Source organism: Natator depressus, chromosome 23 (genome assembly GCF_965152275.1).
Source record: "Natator depressus isolate rNatDep1 chromosome 23, rNatDep2.hap1, whole genome shotgun sequence".
Lineage (NCBI taxonomy): Eukaryota > Metazoa > Chordata > Testudines > Cheloniidae > Natator > Natator depressus.
The window spans coordinates 13,036,952-13,056,536 of record NC_134256.1 but is presented as its reverse complement, the minus strand read 5'-3'; positions in this window follow the sequence as shown (position 1 = coordinate 13,056,536).

Genomic DNA, 19,585 nt, shown 5'->3' with positions numbered 1-19,585 from the left:
TCTATATAGACAGCCCGCGTTCGCTCGCCGCATGCGTCCCTACTACTGCGGTGCTGCATTACCATTGGTCCTCCTCTCCCCCTGCGACTACTATTCCGAAGATCTTTGACCTATATAAGCGGCTGCATCAAGCGTGCCCAGTGCAGTGTCTACAGTGTTTGTAATCTTTGTCATGTGTACGCTACTGAAATAGCATAAGAAGCCCGTGTAAATTAAAATTTACATTTTAATTCAATCGTATGATACCCCCTTTTAAGGGGGAGGGATAGCTCAGTGGTCTGAGCATTGGCCTGCTAAACCCAGGGTTGTGAGTTCAATCCTTGAGGGGGCCATTTAGGGATCTGGGGCAAAAATTGGGGATTGGCCCTGCTTTGAGCAGAGGGTTGGACTAGAGACCTCCTGAGGTCCCTTCCAACCCTGATATTCTATGATAATCTATGAATTTTAAAATATGAATCGGTTCATTGTTAAGATAAGAAAAGGAGCAGACAAGCTGTTCATGTAAAAGAGCCTTTTCGAAACTAGCACATGTAAAAAACAAACTGAGAAGTACAATGTCCCAGCAGCGCCTCGACTCACTCATGATTTTGTACATTGAACAAGAATTGGCTTCGTCAGTTAATTACAAAGATGTGATTGAGGAATTTAAGTCCATAACACCTGGTGAGCGACGTCTCATTCTCTAGGACAGGAAGATGAAGAAACCTTAATCTGTTTTGGTCAATTTGGGCTAGCTCATTATCTGGTTAAAGATAAAGATCATGAAAATTGAATGTAGCTTTGTATATGCCTAGTTATCACTACAGCAAAAATTTGGTATTTTGTGTCTCTATTTTTTAAGTAAAGTTTAGTTGTTAATTTTAAAAAAATTAAGTTTAGTTAAGTTTTAGTTTCTTTAGTTTGTTTGATGAATAAAAGTAATGTCCTTTATGATTGAGTATTCAATAAATGTTCACCTTTAAATTAATAAATAAAATTCCCTGGGTGCACACCCTAATGAAATGTGCTGCACACACCTATGTGGGTGATGCTTCTTGATGTTGCCAAAGCATAAGGAAGTGATATAAAGTAAAATTTAGAGCATACATTTTGCAAGATATTCTCCCTCCTGTGCATGATGGTCGTGACAGGTGCTTCAACATCTATTTTAATTTCTGTCGCAGTTCAAATTGTTCCGCAACACACGGGCTACATAAGGAATTTTTCAATTAACTACCTGTGACGTTTTGGATCACAGAAACCCCCTGGGAGCTGCCACCTGATGTGCCCAGACTACTTCTACCGCTGCTTTCCCTGCCAGCTCAGGACTCCAGCACCCTGTCTTGCTGAGCCAGACACTTCCGACTGCTCCAACAAAGACCCAGGGTCTGAATTACTTGCCCCGAAGCTGCAGGTTTACCTGAAAGCAGCTAACAGAAGTGTTCCTGTTTTTAACACTCAGATGCCCAACTCCCAATGGGGTCTAAACCGTTTTACCCAGTATAAAGCGTATACAGGGTAAACTCATAAATTGTTCACTCTCTATAACACTGATAGAGAGATATGCACAGTTGTTTGCTCCCCCAGGTATTAATACATACTCTGAGTTAATTAATAAGTAAACAGTGATTTTATTAAATACAGAAAGTAGGATTTAAGTGATTCCAAGTAGTAACAGAACAAAGTAAGTCACCAAGCCAAATACAATAAAATGCGCAAATCTGTGTCTAATCAAACTGAATACAGATAAGATCCTCACCAGTTCCAGAATGCTCCCTTTTACAGACTAATCTCCTTTTAGCCTGGGTCCAGCAATCACTCACACCCCTTGCACACTGTCCTTTGTTCCAGTTTCTTTCAAGTATCTGGGGGGGGGGAGGAGGCTCTCTCTGTAGCCAGCTGAAGACCACTAGGGAGGGGTCTCCCAGGGGTTTAAATAGACCCCCTCCTCACTCCCATGCACAGTCCAGCTCCAAGATGGAGTTTAGGAGTTACCTGGGCAAGTCCCATGTCCATGCATGACTCACAGTTTTTACAGGTAGCATCCATTGTTTACATGCTACCTTGAATGTCCTCAGGTAGACTTCTTATGTGGATTGGAGCATTCCAAGATTCATTGTCCTTTTAAAAGAAAAGGAGTACTTGTGGCACCTTAGAGACTAACAAATTTATTTGAGCATAAGCTTTCGTGAGCTACAGCTCACTCACGAAAGCTTATGTTCAAATAAATTTGTTAGTCTCTAAGGTGCCACAAGTACTCCTTTTCTTTTTGTGAATACAGACTAACACGGCTGTTACTCTGAAAATGTCCTTTGAGTGTCTCTTGATTAGGTACTTAACTTCAGCATTCCTTTCTCCAGGACTACTAAGGTTATTTAGAAATCAAGCCAGTACACAGCCAATATTTATAACTTCGAATACAAAAATGATGATACATACATGCAGATAGGATTAATTGATTCAGTATTTCAGTAACCTTTATATCGATATGTTACATAGTATATATAGCATAGATAGATTCAGTAGATCATATTCCAGTTATGTCATATTCCCATAAAGCATTATGGGATACAGCATCACACTACCTAACAAAATGAAAGATACTAAAGGAATTTATTTGTTTGCAGGTATCATCACATACTCAATGATCGTAGGGGTTAGAAAAATGGAACGTACATATCTTTCAGGATTTGAAAAAAGAAAGCAGAAGAAAACTAGACAGACGCAAGAAGAAAAGGGAAAAATAACTTCCCAAATTTCTTCAGGCACAATCCAAGTCAAGTCAGTTGACTGAGTTGAGCAATACTGACATTCAAGGCTCTTCAGAGGTGGGAAGTGAAAGTGGTGTTGTAAGAGAAAAATAAAAGGCGGTGTGTGAGGAATCCAAAATATTACCACATTCAGAAAACAATGTTATGGTTGTTGCGGAGGAAGAGAAGGAAATCCAGCTCTTTGGATAGACAATGGAGAACACAGGGGTAACACAGCTATAACTGAGAAACTGGTACAGTTGACTAGTCCTGCTGCTGTAGATGGGAATGATGAAGAAGAGTTGTGCAGTAATGACCCAGCCTCTTGGAAATACCTAGATATAAAGAAAAAAGAGATCTTATTATATTGAAGGGTCCACCACGTAAGCCCAAAACCTTTCCTCGTGATTCTTTTGGCAGGAAATTGCCGATAACAGTTTTTTCTAAACATCTGAGTAATGGCGAACGTATTGAAAGAGACTGGATGGTGTGGAGTAAAGATGCTGCAGCAATATTTTGTTTTCCCTGCAGTCTCTACAGAAGTGAAACTCAAACTAACCAATTACATCATTCAAAATTTGTCGAAGGTGGAATTGCCGATAATTGGAAAAAGATTTACGAGAAAATCAAGAGTCATGAAGAAAACGCTTTACATTTGAGCAATTACATTAAGTGGAAGGAACTATTTCAGACACTCAGTGATAAAAGAGGCATTGATGCAGCATTAAACAGGAGGAGGAAAAATGGCGTCAAATATTAACTGCCATTGTTGACATTATTCTTTTCCTAGCAAAGAATAATCTGCCATTTTGTGGTAGCCATTCTACTGTTGATTATGACGACTGTGGACTTTTCTTGTCAACACTGAAGCTTGTGGGGAGGTACAATACTGAGGTGAAACAACATCTAGAGATGGTAGCTCAATGCAGAGTCTGATCAAAGAATGCAGGGTCACTACCTGTCATGGCATAGTCAGAATGAGTTCTTGAAACTGTGTTGGGAGAAAGTTTTAAACTCTATTCTTGAAGAGGTAAGAAAACCCTGATATTTCAGCATTGTTGTTGATGGTACACTTGATGTTTCACACACAGAGCAGTTAGTTTTTATTCTCAGATATGTGATGCAAAAAAACGGAAATTGGGATGCGCATGAAAGATTTGTTAAACTAGTAGATTTTGAAAACAAGACTGGCGCAGATATAGCAGAACAGATTAAGAGGTTTTTAAAAGAATGTGACTTAGAACTATTTTGGTGCAGAGGGCAGGGATATGACAGTGCCTCTAACATATCAGGAAAATTTCAGGGAGTAAAGACAAGAATTTTGGAAGAAAATGCCCAAGCCTGTTTTTCTCCATGCAGCGCTCACACGCTGAACCTCTGTGGCACCCACACTATGGAAACCAGTGTAGAGGTAAAAACATATTTTGGAAATGTTCAGAAACTCTATAAAGTATTTGCTCTTAGCCCTGTGAGATGGAAAATTTGGCAGACCACTGCGAATATATCTCTTCACTCTGTATCTAAAACTAGGTGGAGTGCAAGAGTTGATGCTGTTCGCCCCCTAATCAAAAATCACACAGGAGTGCTGGAAAGTTTAAATAAAATTGAAGAGGAGATTCAGTTACCTCCCAAAATCCAGGCAGATGTTGACTGTTTGATTAAGTGGCTTAAGTCATTTGAATTTGTACTTCTTACTACAATATGGTTTAAAGTGCTTCAGTGTATTGATGATAAGAACAAGGTCCTACAAAGCTCCAAATTAACAATGGAAGAGGGAGTTAAACACATGAGCAACTTAGTCAAGGAAATTCAAACAATGAAAGATTCTTGGCCAATTTTTTTGAAGAAGCCAAACAAGTTTGTTTGTTTGTTTGTTTCAGGGAAGCCTGGCTGTTTAAAAATAGCCAGAGCTCCGCGAACCAGCTGAGCGGCGGGGAACAGCAGAGCAGCACACAGCAGGAGTTTGCCTGGGATTGGTGAGTATCCGAGTGCGTGTTTGCTGAGTAAGTATCCGAGTGTGTGTTTGCTGGGAGAGCAGTGCGAGAGCCTGAGCGAGTGCCTGATTGGCTGGTAGCCTGCAGGGGGCGGGCATTGGGGCTGTCTGTTTGTTTGTTTCAGGGAAGCCTGGCTGTTTAAAAATAGCCAGAGCTCCGCGAACCAGCTGAGCGGCGGGGAACAGCAGAGCAGCACACAGCAGGAGTTTGCCTGGGAGTTCGCCTGGAGTGAGCCCAGTGAGGCTTACATCTTGCCAACTTCTCTGAGGAAGCTCATAGTAGGAAGGTGATATGGAAGTGGGGGGGGGTTCAGCTGTTGTGACCTGCACTGGATGTGCCATGTTTGTCTTTCTTCCACAGGACAGAAGCGACTTTGTCTGTACAAAGTGCAAGCTGGTCTCCATATTGGAAGAGAAGATTGAAGGTCTGGAGCAACAGATAACGACCCTGCGTTGCATATGAAAATCTGAGGATTTTCTGGACAAAAGTCAGGATATGCTTCTACGGGCACAAAGCTCTAAAGATTTAGAGCAGGTTGCACAGCGGAGCCAAGAGGCCAGTGAAGAAGCTTGGCAACATGTGACCTCCAGAAGAAGAAGGGGGAATGTCCGGGTTCCAGCAACGCAGACACAGGTAACTAACCACTTTCATGTTCTCTCCACAGGTACCATTGCGGAGAGTGGACCAGATGATACGTCTGGGGGGAGAAAGCAGAAGGAGACTCCACTGGCTGGAAGGCATGAGATGCACTGTCCTGAGATTGGGGGTTCCACGACCACCACTCCCAAGAGAAGGAGGCGGGTGGTGGTGGTCGGGGACTCTCTCCTCCGGGGGACTGAGTCATCTATCTGTCGCCCTGACCGGGAAAACCGAGAAGTCTGCTGCTTGCCAGGGGCTAAGATTTGCGATGTGACGGAGAGACTGCCGAGACTCATCAAGCCCTCGGATCGCTACCCCTTCCTGCTTCTCCACGTGGGCACCAATGATACTGCCAAGAATGACCTTGAGCGGATCACTGCGGACTACGTGGCTCTGGGAAGAAGGATAAAGGAGTTTGAGGCGCAAGTGGTGTTCTCGTCCATCCTCCCCGTGGAAGGAAAAGGCCTGGGTAGGGACCGTCGAATCGTGGAAGTCAACGAATGGCTACGCAGGTGGTGTTGGAGAGATGGCTTTGGATTCTTTGACCATGGGATGGTGTTCCATGAAGGAGAAGTGCTGGGCAGAGACGGGCTCCACCTAACGAAGAGAGGGAAGAGCATCTTTGCGAGCAGGCTGGCTAACCTAGTGAGGAGGGCTTTAAACTAGGTTCACCGGGGGAAGGAGACCAAAGCCCTGAGGTAAGTGGGGAAGCGGGATACCGGGAGGAAGCACGAGCAGGAGCGTGCGAGAGGGGAGGGCTCCTGCCTCATATTGAGAAAGAGGGACGATCAGCGAGTTATCTCAAGTGCCTATACACAAATGCAAGAAGCCTGGGAAACAAGCAGGGAGAACTGGAAGTCCTGGCACAGTCAAGGAATTATGATGTGATTGGAATAACAGAGATTTGGTGGGATAATTCACATGACTGGAGTACTGTCATGGATGGATATAAGCTGTTCAGGAAGGACAGGCAGGGCAGAAAAGGTGGGGGAGTAGCACTGTATGTAAGGGAGCAGTATGACTGCTCAGAGCTCCGATATGAAACTGCAGAAAAACCTGAGTGTCTCTGGATTAAGTTTAGAAGTGTGAGCAACAAGAGTGATGTAGTGGTGGGAGTCTGCTATAGACCACCAGACCAGGGGGATGAGGTGGATGAGGCTTTCTTCTGGCAACTCGCAGAAGCTACTAGATCGCACTCCCTGGTTCTCATGGGTGACTTTAATCTTCCTGATATCTGCTGGGAGAGCAATACAGCGGTGAATAGACAATCCAGGAAGTTTTTGGAAAATGTAGGGGACAATTTCCTGGTGCAAGTGCTGGTGGAACCAACTAGGGGCAGAGCTCTTCTTGACCTGCTGCTCACAAACCAGGAAGAATTAGTGGGGGAAGCAAAAGTGGATGGGAATCTGGGAGGCAGTGACCATGAGTTGGTTGAGTTCAGGATCCTGACACAGGGAAGAAAGGTAAGCAGCAGGATACGGACCCTGGACTTCAGGAAAGCAGACTTCGACTCCCTCAGGGAACAGATGGCCAGGATCCCCTGGGGGACTAACATGAAGGGGAAAGGAGTCCAGGAGAGCTGGCTGTATTTCAAGGAATCCCTGTTCAGGTTACAGGGACAAACCATCCCGATGAGACGAAAGAATAGTAAATATGGCAGGCGACCAGCTTGGCTTAAGGGTGAAATCCTAGCAGATCTTAAACATAAAAAAGAAGCTTACAGGAAGTGGAAGGTTGGACATATGACCAGGGAAGAGTATAAAAATATTGCTCGGGCATGTAGGAATGAAATCAGGAGGGCCAAATCGCACCTGGAGCTGCAGCTAGCAAGAGATGTCAAGAGTAACAAGAAGGGTTTCTTCAGGTATGTTGGCAACAAGAAGAAAGCCAAGGAAAGTGTGGGCCCCTTACTGAATGAGGGAGGCAACCTAGTGACAGAGGATGTGGAAAAAGCTAATGTACTCAGTGCTTTTTTTGCCTCTGTCTTCACGAACAAGGTCAGCTCCCAGACTGCTGCGCTGGGCATCACAACATGGGGAGTAGATGGCCAGCCCTCTGTGGAGAAAGAGGTGGTTAGGGACTATTTAGAAAAGCTGGACGTGCACAAGTCCATGGGGCCGGACGAGTTGCATCCGAGAGTGCTAAAGGAATTGGCGGCTGTGATTGCAGAGCCCCACACTACAAGAAGGATGTGGATAAATTGGAGAGAGTCCAGCGAAGGGCAACAAAAATGATTAGGGGTCTGGAACACATGACTTATGAAGAGAGGCTGAGGGAACTGGGATTATTTATTCTGCAGAAGAGAAGAATGAGGGGGGATTTGATAGCTGCTTTCAACTACCTGAGAGGTGGTTCCAGAGAAGATGGTTCTAGACTATTCTCAGTGGTAGAAGAGGACAGGACAAGGAGTAATGGTCTCAAGTTGCAGTGGGGGAGGTTTAGGTTGGATATTAGGAAAAACTTTTTCACTAGGAGGGTGGTGAAACACTGGAATGCGTTACCTAGGAGGTGGTAGAATCTCCTTCCTTAGAAGTTTTTAAGGTCAGGCTTGACAAAGCCCTGGCTGGGATGATTTAATTGGGGATTGGTCCTGCTTTGAGCAGGGGGTTGGACTAGATGACCTCCTGAGGTCCCTTCCAACCCTGATATTCTATGATTCTATAAGTTGCTTCAAGCCTTGGCATTGACCCAAAAATGAAAAGTGACTCAAGGATCCGGAAAAACAAGCAATTCTTTGATGACACAGGGGTTGCAGACTATACGTTTGACTCTCCCGATATTCAGTTCAAAGTACAGCTGTTCTTCACGACAATGGATTTGCTTCTATCAGAGCTACGAGGTCTTGGCGAAAGAATGGCTGAAGACTCAAATTTATTTTCACCCATTTTATGTCCGCCAGATAAAGAGAATGAATCTTCTATAGAATATTTTGTTGACACTTTGGCCACAGCATATCTAAAAGACCTCCAGAGAGAAGATCTTAAAGAGGAACTTAGAATCTTTTACAAAATAAAAGAAGATTCCAACTTAAGAGTTGATGGACATATAACCTCCACACTTAAACTTCTTAATGCTCTCTTAAAAAAAGGGTTGGACAATGTGTTTCCACAGATTTGTATTTGTTTACGCCTACTAACAGTGTTGCCAGTGTCGGTAGCATCGGGAGAGCGTGCATTTAGTAAGCTAACATTGATTAAAAATCGTTTGCGTTCAGCCACCAGGGAAGAAAGGCTGAACCATTTGCTCACTTTGAGCATAGAATATGAAATGGCCAAAGACATAGGTTTTGATTACATTATTAATGAATTCGCCAAAATGAAAGCGAGGGAAAAAATTGCAGCTGTATAATTAATGTTCAGAACAATTTGTAAAAAAACGATTTCATAAGAAGCAGTACATAATTGCAAATGTATTGTATACCTACCATTAAAGCATTTAATGTTTTTAAATAATGTATTTTGTGTATTTTCAAATTATTAACAATTAATTTTTGAATGTATTTCACTGTTTATTTTTTACATTTCCAAATACATGTTACTATAGTATTGCAACTTTTTTTTATGAAAGGGATCCTCAAAATTGCTTTACCCCAGGCCCCCTGAATCCTCTGGGTGGCCCTGTCTGGTGGAAGCTATTAATGGCTGTGAGATGTACCTTTACCAAGCTAAGAGATAGGCCTGATTTCTTTAAGTCATTGACAGTGGTCCCCAAACTGTGGGGCTGGCCTCCCTATGGGGGCACAGAGGAACGTTCGGGGTGGTGGTGGCGGGGCCCAGGCCAGCCTCCACGGGGGGTGGGGAAGGAACATCACCCAGACCCGCTCTGCCCCCAGCTCTGCTTCAGCCCCAGCTCCCAGCCATGGCTCCTCTCCTGGCCCTACCCCCAGCAATGGTCGTGGCTCCCAGATGTGGCTCGGCTCCCAGCCCCTCACCCAGCCACGGTTGTGGCTCCCAGCTGTAGCTCTGATCCTGGCCCCACCTGCAGCTGTGGCCCCAGCCTTGGGGTCTTGGTTCCCGCCCTGGCCCAGCCCCAGCCTCAGACCCTGTCATAAATATAGAGGAAAGAGTAGCATAAAATCCCTCCTTGGCAGCTGTACTGAATTGCCTTACCTGTAAGCGGTTAAACAGTTCAGTAACCTAGTTGGCACCTGACCAGAAGGACCAATGAGGAAAGAAGATACTTTCAAATCTGGGGGCGGAAGAATTTGTTGTTCTCTTTGTTTGTTCCCTCTCCGGATGGAGAGAGAAGCCAAGCAGGTACAACATCTCCTGAAAATATACCGGGAATAATCCATCTAAAATCACAGAAATTGTAACTAACTAAAAAATTAAGGAAATTAGTTAGGGAAGTGGATTGGATTAAAGAACTTGCATCTAAAGGCAGAGGAGACCTGGAATTACTTAAAGTCAAAGTTGCAGAAACTATCAAAAGCCTAAATCCCAAGAAAGGGGAAAAAATTCAGAGGCAGGGGTTGTAGACCAAGCTGGATGAGCAAGCATCTCAGAGAGGTGATTAAGAAAAAGCAGAAAGCATACAGGGAGTGGAAGATGGGAGGGATCAGCAAGGAAAGCTACCCTATTGAGGTCAGAACATGTAGGGATAAAGTAGACAGGCTAAAAGTCAAGTAGAGTTGGACCTTGCAAAGGGAATTAAAACCAATAGTAAAAGGTTTTATAGCCATATAAATAAGAAAACAAAGAAAGAAGAAGTGGGACCTCTAAACACTGAGGATGGAGTGGAGGTTAAGGATAATCTAGGCATGGCCCAATATCTAAACAAATACTTGGCCTCAGTCTTTAATGAGGCTAATGAAGAGCTTAGGGATAATGGTAGGATGACAAATGGGAATGAGGATATGGAGGTAGATATTACCACATCCGAGGTAGAAGCCAAACTCCAACAGCTTAATGGGACTAAATCGGGGGGCACAGATAATCTTCATCCAAGAATATTAAAGGAACTGGCACATGAAATTGCAAACCCATTAGCAAGAATTTTTAATGAATCTGTAAACTCAGGGGTTGTATCGTATGACTGGAGAATTTCTAACATTGTTCCTATTTTTAAGAAAGGGAAAAAAAGTGATCCGGGTAACGACAGGCCTGTTAGTTTGATATCTGTAGTATCCGAGGTCTTGGAAAAAAATTTGAAGGAGAAAGTAGTTAAGGACATTGAGGTCAATGGTAATTGGGACAAAATACAATATGGTTTTACAAAAGGTAGATCGTGCCAAGCCAACCTGATCTCCTTCTTTGAGAAGGTAACAGATTTTTTAGACAAAGGAAACGCAGTGGATCTAATTTACCTAAATTTCAGTAAGGCATTTGATATGGTTCCACATGGGGAATTATTAGTTAAATTGGAAAAGGTGGGGATCAATATGAAAACTGAAAGGTGGATAAGGAACTGGTTAAAGGGGAGACTACAATGGGTCATACTGAAAGGTGAACTGTCAGGCTGGAGGGAGGTTACTAGTGGACTTCCTCAGGGATCGGTTTTGGAACCAATCTTATCTAATCTTTTTATTACTGACCTTGGCACAAAAAGTGGGAGTGTGCTAATAAAGTTTGCAGATGACACAAAGCTGGGAGCTATTCCCAATACAGAGAAGGACCAGGATATCATACAGGAAGATCTGGATGACCTTGTAAACTGGAGTAATAGTAATAGGATGAAATTTAATAGCGAAAAGTACAAGGTCATGCATTTAGGGATTAATAACAAGAATTTTTGTTATAAGCTGGGGACGCATCAGTTGGAAGTAACAGAGGAGGAGAAGGACCTTGGTGTATTGGTTGATCATAGGATGACTATGAGCCGCCAATGTGATATGGCCGTGAAAAAAGCTAATGCGGTCTTGGGATGCATCAGGCAAGGTATTTCCAGTAGAGATAAGGAGGTGTTAGTACCGTTATACAAGGCACTTGTGAGACCTCATCTGGAATACTGTGGGCAGTTCTTGTCTCCCATGTTTAAGAAGGATGAATTCAAACTGGAACAGGTACAGAGAAGGGCTACTAGGATGATCTGAGGAATGGAAAACCTGTCTTATTAAAGGAGACTCAAAGAGCTTGTTTAGCCTAACCAAAAGAAGGCTGAGGGGAGATATGATTGCTCTCTATAAATATATCAGAGGGATAAATACCACGGAGGGAGCAGAATTATTTAAGCTCAGTACTAATGTGGACACAAGAACAAATGGATATAATCTGGCCATCAGGAAGTTTAGACTTGAAATTAGACGAAGGTTTCTAACCATCAGAGGAGTGAAGTTCTGGAACAGCCTTCCAAGGGGAGTAGGGGGCAAAAGACATATCTGGCTTCAAGACTAAGCTTGATAAGTTCATGGAAGGGATGGTATAATGGGATAGCCTAATTTTGGCAAATAATTGATGTTTGACTATTAGCGATAAATATGCCCAATGGCCTGTGAGGGGATGTTAGATGGGGTGGGATCTGAGTTACTGCAGAGAATTCTTTCCTGGGTGTCTGGCTGGTGAGTTTTGCCCACATGCTCAGGGTTTAGCTGATCACCATATTTGGGGTCGGGAAGGAATTTTCCTCCAGGGGAGATTGGCAGAGGCCCTGGGGGGTTTTCGCCTTCCTCTGCTCCGTGGGGCACGGGTCATTTGCTGGAGGATTCTCTGCACCTTGAAGTCTTTAAACAATGATCTGAGGACTTCAATAGCTCAGACATAGGTTAGGGGTTTATTACAGGAGTGGGTGAGTGAGATTCTGTGTCCTGCGTTGTGCAGGAAGTCAGACTAGATGATCATAATGATCCCTTCTGACTTTAAAGTCTATGACTCTAAGTAAGGCAAGGAAATGCATTAGATTATTTGTTGTTTTAGCTTGTGAATTTTCCTATGCTACAGAGGAAGCTTTATTCCTGTTCTTGTAACTGTGAAGCTGAGCCTATAGGGGAATCCACTGTGTTTTAAATCCTTTTATTACCCTGTAAAGTTACCTTCCATCCTGATTTTGCAGGTATGATTCTTTTACTTTTTCTTTATAATAAAGTTCTTCTTTTAAGAATCTGATTGATTTTCAGTGTTCTGAAGACAAAGGGTCTGGTCTGCGCCTGCATTGCTAAGGCAAGTGGTTGGTATATTATTCTCAAGCCTCCCCAGGAAAGGGGCTGAAGGGCCTTGGAGGGGGGGATTAGGATTTTGGGGGGGATAAGGATTCCAAGTGACCCTTCCCAGAATTTTTGTGTAAACCACTTGGTGGTGGTTGCAATACTGTCCAAGGACAAGAAAAGGAATGTGTGCCTTGGGGAAGTTTTAAGCTAAGCTGGTAAGAATAAGCTGAGAAGGTCTTTCATGCAGATCCCCACATTTGTACCCCAGAGTTCAAAGTGTGTGTGGGGGGGAAACCCTGACATGGTGGCAGTCGTGGGATCATTTTGAACCAGAAGCACAGACCTCAGGATTTTAAAAGCACTTCCTCCCCCACCTTTTTTTTCAGCTGAGAGTAGCTGGAGTTTTTTTCTTTGCCTGAGGGCAGAGTAGTTAAGCTACAGCAAGGGAATTCATGAGCAGTTTTTTTCCCCCAGCTCTCAGGCTAAGCTACGGTAAGGGCAGGAAGGTTAGCAAAAATGACTGAAAGTGAGGTCCAGAAGAAACTGGAATTAGTCAGATTGGAGGCTTAATAGAAAAAGAAGGAACATGAGAGAAAAATGGAATTCAAGCGAATGGAGATTGATGCACAAGTGGTTAGAGAAAACGTTGCTCTGGAGGAGAGGGAAAGAGAGAGGCAGCATGCTCAAGAGGAGAAGGAAAAAGAGAGGAAGCATGAACTGGAGGTGATAGAGTGGAAGAGACGGAACCCTTCAGCAGCTGGCTCCATTTCCCCAAAAATCCACAAATGGGAGGGACTATGTCCGCAGTATGATGAATCCAGTGATATTGCCAAATATTTCATCACCTTTGAGAGACTGTGCACCCTACATGCATTCCTGATTATCAAAAAATGACTATGTTAATGGCAAAATTGACTGGAAGAGCTCTGGACATATTCAATAAGATGCCTATTGATGATGCTTCTGACTATGGTAAATTTAAGGATTTGGTTTTGAAACAATTTAAAATTACAACTGAAATTTACGGAGTAAAATTTAGAACCCTTAAGAGAGGGTCTGGACTAAGTAATGTGGCTTATGTAAACCAGATGAAGGATCTGTTAAATAAATGGGTCAAAGGAAGAGGTGTAACTAGCTCTGAAGGGATGTGTGATTTGGTTGTACAGGAGCAGTTCCTGACTATGTCCAATGGTAATGTAAAACAGTGTTTATGGGATAAGAAAATGAACTCAGCAGAAAGTCTTGCTTCTTATGCTGATCAATACGAGCAGTCCCAGACTGTCAGAGAGGCGGGGCAAATCGGAACAAGACAGGTGGAGGTAGCAGTAAGGAACAACCCTGGTCACAGTTTGGGCGGATACCAGAAGGGATTCCCCGAATCAATACTCTACCACCAGGGGCAGACCAAAGACCCCCCTACACCCCAAGGAATACCCCAGACACCTTATCGTCCCCTCACACAATTCTCCAGCAACCCACCTCTCCCCAGTGACCAGTCAGCTGGGCAACATTTTAAATGTAAAGAGCTGGGGCATGTGAAGGCCAACTGCCCCAAGAACCCCAATAGATTACAGTTCATTGCACCGGGGTCACACCAAAGGTCCTCAAGCCCAAATACCTCCCAGATACCCTCAGAGCAAAGGGAAACTGTGACTGTGGGCAGGAAGAAGGTTATCACGTGTAGAGACACTGGAGACCAGGTATCAGCTATCCATCAATCCTTAGTGGACCCAAATTCATCAACCCAGAGGCCCAAGTGACGATTCAACCCTTCAAGTCAAACTCTTTTAACTTACCTACAGCCAAGTTGCCTGTCCAGTACAAGAGTTGGTCAGAAATGTGGACTTTTGCAGTCTATGACAATTATCCCATTCCCATGCTGCTGAGGGAAGGCTTGGCCAACTATGTGAAGCTAGCCAAGAGGGTGGGAATGGTCACCTGCAGCCAGGTTAAGCAAGCCTTCACACCTATCTCCGTTTCTGATCCTTCTACCAGGGCCCCGTCTGTGTTACCAGAGACCAGATTGAGGTGGTGGAACTGGACCCAGGGAAGAAAGGTAAGCAGCAGGATACGGACCCTAGACTTCAGGAAAGCAGACTTCGACTCCCTCAGGGAACAGATGGCCAGGATTCCCTGGGAGACTAACATGAAGGGGAAGGGAGTCCAGGAGAGCTGGCTGTATTTCAAGGAATCCCTGTTGAGGTTACAAGGACAAACCATCCCGATGAGTCGAAAGAATAGTAAATATGGCAGGCGACCAGCTTGGCTTAATGGTGAAATCCTAGCGGATCTTAAACATAAAAAAGAAGCTTACAAGAAGTGGAAGGTTGGACATATGACCAGGGAAGAGTATAAAAATATTGCTCGGGCATGTAGGAAAGATATCAGGAGGGCCAAATCGCACCTGGAGTTGCAGCTAGCAAGAGATGTCAAGAGTAACAAGAAGGGTTTCTTCAGGTATGTTGGCAACAAGAAGAAAGCCAAGGAACGTGTGGGCCCCTTACTGAATGAGGGAGGCAACCTAGTGACAGAGGATGTGGAAAAAGCTAATGTACTCAATGCTTTTTTTGCCTCTGTTTTCACTAACAAGGTCAGCTCCCAGACTGCTGCGCTGGGCATCACAGAATGGGGAAGAGATGGCCAGCCCTCTGTGGAGATAGAGGTGGTTAGGGACTATTTAGAAAAGCTGGGCGTGCACAAGTCCATGGGGCCGGACGAGTTACATCCGAGAGTGCTGAAGGAATTGGCGGCTGTGATTGCAGAGCCCTTGGCCATTATCTTTGAAAACTCGTGGCGAACGGGGGAAGTCCCGGATGACTGGAAAAAGGCTAATGTAGTGCCAATCTTTAAAAAAGGGAAGAAGGAGAATCCTGGGAACTACAGGCCAGTCAGCCTCACCTCAGTCCCTGGAAAAATCATGGAGCAGGTCCTCAAAGAATCAATCCTGAAGCACTTACATGAGAGGAAAGTGATCAGGAACAGTCAGCATGGATTCACCAAGGGAAGGTCATGCCTGACTAATCTAATTGCCTTTTATGATGAGATTACTGGTTCTGTGGATGAAGGGAAAGCAGTGGATGTATTGTTTCTTGACTTTAGCAAAGCTTTTGACACGGTCTCCCACAGTATTCTTGTCAGCAAGTTAAGGAAGTATGGGCTGGATGAATGCACTATAAGGTGGGTAGAAAGCTGGCTAGATTGTCGGGCTCAACGGGTAGTGATCAATGGCTCCATGTCTAGTTGGCAGCCGGTGTCAAGTGGAGTGCCCCAGGGGTCGGTCCTGGGGCCGGTTTTGTTCAATATCTTCATAAATGATCTGGAGGATGGTGTGGATTGCACTCTCAGCAAATTTGCAGATGATACTAAACTGGGAGGAGTGGTAGATACGCTGGAGGGGAGGGATAGGATACAGAAGGACCTAGACAAATTGGAGGATTGGGCCAAAAGAAATCTGATGAGGTTCAATAAGGATAAGTGCAGGGTCCTGCACTTAGGATGGAAGAATCCAATGCACCGCTACAGACTAGGGACCGAATGGCTAGGCAGCAGTTCTGCGGACAAGGACCTAGGGGTGACAGTGGACGAGAAGCTGGATATGAGTCAACAGTGTGCCCTTGTTGCCAAGAAGGCCAATGGCATTTTGGGATGTATAAGTAGGGGCATAGCGAGCAGATCGAGGGACGTGATCGTTCCCCTCTATTCGACACTGGTGAGGCCTCATCTGGAGTACTGTGTCCAGTTTTGGGCCCCACACTACAAGAAGGATGTGGATAAATTGGAGAGAGTCCAGCGAAGGGCAACAAAAATGATTAGGGGTCTAGAGCACATGACTTATGAAGAGAGGCTGAGGGAGCTGGGATTGTTTAGTCTGCGGAAGAGAAGAATGAGGGGGGATTTGATAGCTGCTTTCAACTACCTGAAAGGGGGTTCCAAAGAGGATGGCTCTAGACTGTTCTCAATGGTAGCAGATGACAGAACGAGGAGTAATGGTCTCAAGTTGCAATGGGGGAGGTTTAGATTGGATATTAGGAAAAACTTTTTCACTAAGAGGGTGGTGAAACACTGGAATGCGTTACCTAGGGAGGTGGTAGAATCTCCTTCCTTAGAGGTTTTTAAGGTCAGGCTTGACAAAGCCCTGGCTGGGATGATTTAACTGGGAATTGGTCCTGCTTCGAGCAGGGGGTTGGACTAGATGACCTTCTGGGGTCCCTTCCAACCCTGATATTCTATGATTCTATGACCCCATGCCAATGTCTGTAATAGCAGTAGTGGATCCAGTCCCAGAGACCCAACCAGAATCAGTCCCAGAACTGGAACTGGTGGAGCAACCAAGACCAGAACCATTGCCAGCACTGAGTCCAGTGCTTGCAACCCCGACTGCAACTCCAACACCAGAGGGCACCACCGAGCCTGCACTGGCAGCAGCAGCTAAACCTGTGCAAGAGGCTCAGCCGGAGCCTGATATACAACCTAGCGCACCCACGGAGAGCAGTTCACAGACAAAGGAATCAACCTGGTCACCTCCATTGCCTCCAGAGGGACCAAGCCCAAGTCCACAATCCAGTGAGGAACTGATGTCTCCAGCACCAAGGGAACAGTTCCAGGCAGAGCAGGAAGCAGAAAAGAGATTCCAGGGAGCTTGGACGGTGGCACGGAGCGACCCACCACCTCTCAGCTCTTCTAATAGGTCCTGATTTGTTGTAGAAAGAGGACTTTTATACAAGGAAACTCTTTCTGGTGGGCACCAGGAGGACTGGCATCCTCAAAGACAGTTGGTAGTTCCAACTAAGTACCAGGTAAAGCTCTTGAGCTTAGCCCATGATTATCCTAGTTGCCATTCTGGGTTGAACAGGACCAAAGACGTTTGGGGAAGTCATTCCACTGGGAGGGAATGAGAAAGGACGTTTCTATCTATGTCCAGTCTTGTGAAGTGTGCCAAAGAGTGGGAAAACCCCAAGATCAGGTCAAGGCCCCTCTCCAGCCATTCCCCATCATTGAGGTTCCATTTCAGCGAGTAGCTGTGGATATTCTGAGTCCTTTCCCAAAAAAGTCACCCAGAGGAAAGCAGTACATACTGACTTTCATGAATTTTGACACCGAATGGCCGTAAGCAGTAGCTCTAAGCAACAGCAGGGCTACAAGCGTGTGCCAGGTATTAACAGACATTTTTGCCAGGGTAGGTTGGCCCTCTGACATCCTTATGGATTCAGGAACTAATTTCCTGGCAGAGACCATGAAAAGTCTTTGGGAAGCTCATGGGCTGAACCACTTGGTTGCCACCCCTTACCACCATCAAACAAACGGCCTGGTGGAGTTGTTTAATGGAACTTTGGGGGCCATGATACGTAAATTTGTAAATGAGCACTCCAACAATTGGGACCTAGTGCTGCAGCAGTTGCTCTTTGCCTACAGAGATGTACCACATCCTAGTTTGGGCTTTTCACAGTTTGAACTTGTGTATGGCTGTGAGGTTAAGGGGCCATTACAGTTGGTGAAGCAGCAATGGGACGGGTTTATGCCTTCTCCAGGAACTAACATTCTGGACTTTGTAAACAACTTACAGAACACCCTCCAAAACCCTTTAGCCTTTGCTCGAGAAAACCTAAAAGATGCTCAGGAAGAGAAAAAGGTCTGGTATGATAAACATGCCAGAGAGCGTTCCTTCAAAGTAGGGCACCAGGTCATGATCTTGAAGGCGCTCAAGACCCATAAGATGGAAGTGTCGTGAGAAGCGCTATTTACAGTCCAAGAGTGCCTGGGCGCTGTTAACTATCTCATAGCATCCCCAACCTCAAACCTAAAGCCTAAAGTGTACCATGTTAATTCTCTAAAGCCCTTTTATTCCAGAGAATTAAAGGTTTGTCAGTTTACAGCCCAGGGAGATGATGCTGAGTGGCCTGAAGGTGTCTACTAAAAAGGAAAAAGTGACAGTGGTGTGGAAGAGGTGAACCTCTCCATGACCCTTGGACGTATGCAGCACCAACAGATCAAGAAGCTGTGCACTAGCTTCGCGCCGATGTTCTCAGCCACCCCAGGACGGACCAAATGGGTATACCACTCCATTGACACAGGTAATGCTTACCTAATTAGAACCCAACCTTACCGGGTGTCTCCTCAAGCCAAAACTGCTATAGAACGGGAGATCCAGGACATGCTACAGATGGGTGTAATCCGCCCCTCTGACAGTGCATGGGCATCTCCAGTGGTTCTAGTTCCCAAACCAGATGGGGAAATACACTTTTCCATGGACTACTGTAAGCTAAATGGTGTAACTCGCCCAGACAGCTATCCAATGCCACGCACAGTTTTTGGAGGGTGGAAGGTGTGTGGAGCGGGTGTGATTTGGACCAGGAAACTTTTCCTTGCAGATGGGAAACTCTGCTTACCAAATTCATATACCAGCTATGCATTGGCTTAATGTAACTGGACACCCAACAATACCCACTAATTGGGCTATGGTGGTACCGGAACCCACCTGGATGAACTGGGACCCTGTGATACACTTACTCAGACAGCTCCAGGTCAAGCAACGCCAAACGCAGATCTTGGAAGCCCAGGCCCTTCGAGGAATGAATGCCTTCTAACTGGATACCAAGCTGCCTGCTAATTGTACTTGGATTGATTTAGCCTGTGCCCTTCGGACAGGCCTAATGGTCACTCATTCGCTTCTTGGTTGTATTACTCATGTTGTAGGGATGTTATTTATATTAATTGTATTATTAATTATATTCATGGGGTGTTTAAAATTATGCGCTCCCCTAGCCTCTCCCCGAAAGCCATGCTTATAAACTCAGTGGTTTACCCCCTTTTTGACCCGCCTTCTCTTTCTCCTCCTAGCATGACCAGTGGATTACGGAATCGGGCTAATGCCTCCAGCCTGAATGCCTTGCCATTCAGTGTACGAGAAGGAAGGGCACCTGGGCCCTTCTTTGAAGAGAGTGGGGGAGTGTTGGGATATGTTAGGGTTAAGTAAAGACCTGGGAAGCTGCTTGTGTGCTGACGTGGCATTAGGGAATAAAGGCATGGTTAAGCAATATTTCTCCATTTGATAAATAAGTTGCCATCCTTTCCCCTTCCCTGTTTCTTGTTAAGAATCGATAAGCATTGCAGCTGCATAAGGAATGTAGTTGTCTAAAGAATAT